Source organism: Geotrypetes seraphini, chromosome 4 (assembly GCF_902459505.1).
Source record: "Geotrypetes seraphini chromosome 4, aGeoSer1.1, whole genome shotgun sequence".
NCBI lineage: Eukaryota > Metazoa > Chordata > Amphibia > Gymnophiona > Dermophiidae > Geotrypetes > Geotrypetes seraphini.
Window position 1 is genome coordinate 76,552,701 of NC_047087.1, and position 6,000 is coordinate 76,558,700.

Here is a 6,000-nt window from a genome sequence, read left to right on the forward strand (position 1 = left end):
AGTCCCGGTTTGAGATTACATTACATTACATTAGGGATTTCTATTCCACCATTACCTTGCGGTTCAAGGCGGCTTACAAAAGATTAATAAAATGGGGGTTACAATGGGAAAACTATTGATTAACTAGAGAGGTAAGTAGTAGATCTTTTAACATTTCTCGGGTTGTTAAGGGTAAGGCGGCTTACAAAAGAATTAAAAGGGGGTAACAATGGAAGCACAATTGTTGTTACTAGTGAAGTAAGGAATAGATCAATTGTCAATTTTAGAGATAAGTCCTGAACTGTGCACCTGGCCGGCAGTTTGCATTTCTAATGTTACTACTAATAATTATTTCTATAGCGCTACCAGACACACTCTTTATAAAATTTGTACAACCGGGTTTGGAATATAATGCCAGTCAGTGGCCATAAGTGAACAACCTTTTTATATACTTAAGTTTTGGATATTTATATAAAACAAATATAAACTGAATATCGATGTTGACTATCAGAGAAGCTGGTGGGAAAGTAATACCAGAGGTAATCAATATAGTTATAGATTTCTACAATGCCCCCAAATCCCCCGAAGCCTTAAAACACATAAGGGGCAACTTTCAAACAGAGCTATGCATTTACCTGAGGCTGCTTTAGTAAAAGGGCAAAGGGCCAGAGAGGGTTGCAACCAGAGGTTATGGAGGTTATTTTAGAAGTTTATTTGCAATTTGCATGTATAAATACCAGCATTTATATATACAGTACATACCGAATAAACATATGTAACCCTAGTCTCAGGTAGGATACCTTGACCAAGATCTACAAAACAAGAATCTATTTTCGAGCTGGACACAGACTAGGGTCAGACTTATTCCAGTAGGCCAAAGGCTAACTTTCCCCTGTACCAGTTCACTTTACCCAGTCTTTTCTCAATTGAAATAAATTGAGATTGATGAAACTTGTTAACATTACTTGAAAATCCAGATTGCAATTATAAACTTCTAAACTATTTACAAGAAGGCATTCAAATCAAATCTTCACAGTCCAAGAATTTACTAACCTGACTGATCCTGTCCAATCCGTGGGCGATCCAAGGCAGGCCGACTGATTCACAAATGGGGGCGATGCAAACGAGGGCAATCGGAGGCACGCCCCCCCCCCCCCCCACTGACCGCACGGATCGCTGGAGAGCGATCCTGACGCTTGCGCAGACCATTTTCTTTGCCTGTAGATGATCTGTGCATGCGTTTGCTGTCTGTGTTTGCTTTTTTATTTTTTTTCTTTTGCTGGCCTAAATGGGACTCTCCACGTTGGAAACTTTTTGTTACTCTTTATTTTTCGTGAGCTTGTGGTTTTAACCTGCAGGTTTAAAGTGGGGCTGCACTGTGGTGTGTTCTGCAACCACAGAGTCAGGGCAGAGAGCGGGGTGGCAGAACACAGGAGAGTCGGGGCAGCCCCTAACCTGCTGTCACGCTTGTGTTGGTTCTTCTTCTGACGTCACTTCCTGGACCCGTGCCTAGTAAGGGATGTCGGAGGGAGAGCCCAAGAAGGCATGACAGCAGGTTGGGGATTGCTGCTCATACCAGGAATGTTACAGAGGTATGGGGGAAGGGAAGCGGCATACACAACAGTGGGGGTGGGGTGGGGGAAGGAACATGGAGGGGTGAGGGGCGCCACCGCCTCGGGCACCTCTCACCCTCGCTACGCCACTGGTCAGGAGTGTGCCTAGCAATTACTTGTGCATGTTATATACTATTATCAATTATGTGCCTAACTGCCTATACTTAGGCTCACACTCTTACACCAGTGTTTGATGTGGCTTGCGACTCATACTAGAACAGCAATTGAATGCACAAATGACGTTACAGAATCAATGCTTAGCAAGTTGGATATCAGTGCCTAATTTTAGGTGCCCATTCATGATTCTACCCGTATGCATAGCAGAGGTAAATTCTTTATATGATACTTAAAAAATCTGGGCCAAAAATTTGCTGAGCAATCTATATATATAAAATCGGAGGTATGTATGTGTGTATGTATGTGTGTGTGTGTGTGTGTGTATGTGCCGCGATCACGCAAAAACGGCTTGACCGATTTGAACGAAACTTGGTATGCAGATCCCTCACTACCTGGGGTGATATGTTCTGGGGGTCTCGCGGCCCACCTGCACACGTGGGCGGAGCTACAAAGAGAACATCAGATTTCACCCATTCATGTCAATGGAAAAAATGTAAAAAGCTGCCATTCTCACAGTAATTCAAAAACGGCTTGACCGATTTGAACGAAACTTGGTATGCAGATCCCTCACTACCTGGGGTGATATGTTCTGGGGGTCTCGCGGCCCACCTGCACACGTGGGCGGAGCTACAAACAGAAAAACAGATTTCACCCATTCATGTCAATGGAAAAAATGTAAAAAGCTGCCATTCTCACAGTAATTCAAAAACGGCTTGACCGATTTGAACGAAACTTGGTATGCAGATCCCTCACTACCTGGGGTGATATGTTCTGGGGGTCTCGCAGCCCACCTGCACACATGGACGGAGCTACAAACAGAATATCAGATTTCTCCCATTCAAGTCAATGGAAAAAATATAAAAAGCTGCCATTCTCACAGTAATTCCAACTACCTGGGGTGATATGTTCTGGGGGTCTCGTGGCCCACCTGCACATGTGGGCGGAGCTACAAACAGAACATCAGATTTCACCCATTCATGTCAATGGAAAAAATGTAAAAAGCTGCCATTCTCACAGTAATTCAAAAACGGCTTGACCGATTTGAACGAAACTTGGTATGCAGATCCCTCACTACCTGGGGTGATATGTTCTGGGGGTCTCGCGGCCCACCTGCACACGTGGGCGGAGCTACAAACAGAAAAACAGATTTCACCCATTCATGTCAATGGAAAAAATGTAAAAAGCTGCCATTCTCACAGTAATTCAAAAACGGCTTGACCGATTTGAACGAAACTTGGTATGCAGATCCCTTACTACCTGGGGTGATATGTTCTGGGGGTCTCGCAACCCACCTGCATACATGGGCGGAGCTACAAACAGAATATCAGATTTCTCCCATTTATGTCAATGGAAAAAATATAAAAAGCTGCCATTCTCACAGTAATTCCAACTACCTGGGGTGATATGTTCTGGGGGTCTCGCGGCCCACCTGCACACGTGGGCGGAGCTACAAACAGAACATCAGATTTCACCCATTCATGTCAATGGAACAAATGTAAAAAGCTGCCATTCTCTCAGTAATTCAAAAACGGCTTGACCGATTTGAACAAAACTTGGTATGCAGATCCCTCACTACCTGGGGTGATATGTTATGGGGGTCTCGCGGCCCACCTGCACATGTGGGCGGAGCTACAAACAGAAAATCAGATTTCACCCATTCATGTCAATGGAAAAAATGTAAAAAGCTGCCATTCTCACAGTAATTCACAAACGGCTTGACCGATTTGAACAAAACTTGGTATGCAGATCCCTCACTACCTGGGGTGATATGTTATGGGGGTCTCGCGGCCCACCTGCACATGTGGGCGGAGCTACAAACAGAAAATCAGATTTCACCCATTCATGTCAATGGAAAGGATGTAAAAAGCTGCCATTCTCACAGTAATTCCAACTATAAAACACTTTCTATGACACTATAACCACTAGGGACATCGTTTCTATTCTACCACGGACACCATACTTATAGAGTTTGTATGTTCTAACTGTGTTTGTAACTGTTTCCTTCATGCACCCCAGTTCATAATGTTATTACATTACATGAGTACTCACATATGCTGAACTAGGAACACAGGTTCCATTCTGAACCGGGAAAAAACTGCATGGAGTTTCTTTTCAACCTGAGTTTCCACATATTGAGTTGTTTAAATCAATACTGAAACTTTTGGATGCCACTTTTTCCAACATATCTTCCTTTTCAGTTTAAGAGATTGCAAATTACAGTGAGACTTGCATTCTCTATCACAATCAACAAATCACAGGGACAGACTATTACATACTGTGGAGTGGATTTAAGATCCCCCTGTTTTTCCCATGGACAACTCTATGTTGCTTGCTCAAGGGTGGGTTCACCCAAGAATTTATATGTTCTTGCTCCTGGAGGTGAAACTAAAAATGTTGTTTATAATCAAGTTTTGTGTTAGTTGTATTGTATTCATTTTGTCAAATATTTCACATTATAATTTGAATATTGTACTTTTTATAAAGCTGTTAAAAAATAATTTCATTCACCACTATAAAGTATCTTTATTTGAATCCATTTACAGTGCTACTGCTATAATTAAATACCCGTGCAACGCCGGGGCATCAGCTAGTATTCTATAAACTACACCTAAAGTTATAGAATAGAAATTACACCCAAGACGCATGCCTAACTTTAGGCGTGTCCATTTATACCAGCTGGAATATCGTATAAATCCCTGTGCCTAACTTTGGCGCGGATGCCTCTTATTCTCTAATTATGTGCGTAAATTTGAGGAAGTCAGCTGAAATGCTCTTGACCCTCCTATTTCCATGGCCTCTTTTTGGCACCGCATATAAATTTATGTGCAGATCCTGTGTAAATTTAAATTAAATCCAATTAATGCTAATCATTGCTAACTGACTCATTATTCAATTAGGTTGCAAGAAAAAAAATGGGCATAGGTCCAAATTTGCACATGCAACTGAAAGCACCATATATAGAGTTAGGATGATATTGGTACTGAATATACATACACAGCTGGTATTTAAACTACAATAGTGACTACTACCGTTGAATATGCATACATAGATGAAGACTGCTACTAATAATTTTTTTTTTTTTAAATGTGCTATAACTCATAAAAATATAGGGATCAATATTCAGGTGGTGGCGGTGAATATTTTTTTGATTGACACTGATTTTATTCTCGGTTATTTATGCCCAGATTCTCTAAACGGCACCTTAAAAGCAGCTGCCGATGGCATGTCAATCATGCGATGGTGCCATTTAGAGAACCGCGCCTCCGACAAAGGTAGGCGCCAGAAATGTAGGCCTATGTTTCCGCCCCCTACCTTTGGCATGAATCGCCTAATGCCACTTCCGGCATTAGATACACCTACAGTGGCATTAGGTGATGTTAGGTAGGTACAATTCTGGCACTGTTTTTTAGGCACCAGTAGGTACCTGGAAATCGCTTTTGAAATAACTCTTAAATGGCATTTCCATCTTAATTTAGGTCCAGGTAGGGCACCTACTGGTGTCTAAGTTAAGGTGTTGTTTATAGAATATGGGCCTTAATGCTGGACCATGTCCAGGCTTTGGCACTGAACACATGACCAGTTAAGTCTATATTCAGAACTTAAGCAGACTTGGGTTGCTGCATAAAGATAGGGTTGTGTTTTATGTGAGTACATTTAGGCAGTTATCCTGGCCGCTTAAGTGGCCAAGTGCCAACTCTACCCCTGGAAAGCCCATAATAGCTGGTTTTCACTTAGCCACTAATCACTAATTTTCAGTGGCACTTAACTGGCTAAGTTTGCTGAAAATTAGCAGATAGCCCAATACAAGTGATTTAACAAAACAATTGCCATTTCTGGCTAGTTAAATCTTTGAAAATTGACCAGATACTGTTTTAGGCCAGGTCATATAGGGACAATACTATAATCTAGCCACCAACATTTGCGTGTGTGTTATGTGTGTCAATGTTTAGAATACTAGCATATATGCTAGCATGTTTCCCAAGTGATATTCTGCAAGACCCATTGACTTCCATATTATTCCATATTGTAACCTGCTAATTTCCCCAAGGTGAAATTCTCCCTATCTATAAACAATCAAAAAGAAAGAAACCTCCCTCTAACTGAACATAAATATTTCTCTATACTAAACTTTCTTTTAAAAAGAAATGATAATTCAATTTCCCTAAAACTAACCCACCCACTTTTTATCAAACCAAAGTTTAATTAAAATGTAAGTATGCTCTCTGTTTTGACTAGGGGCACATAACACTGGCTGAGCCAGTAAGTTTGGTAGGGTAGGAAGGGTAAGGGT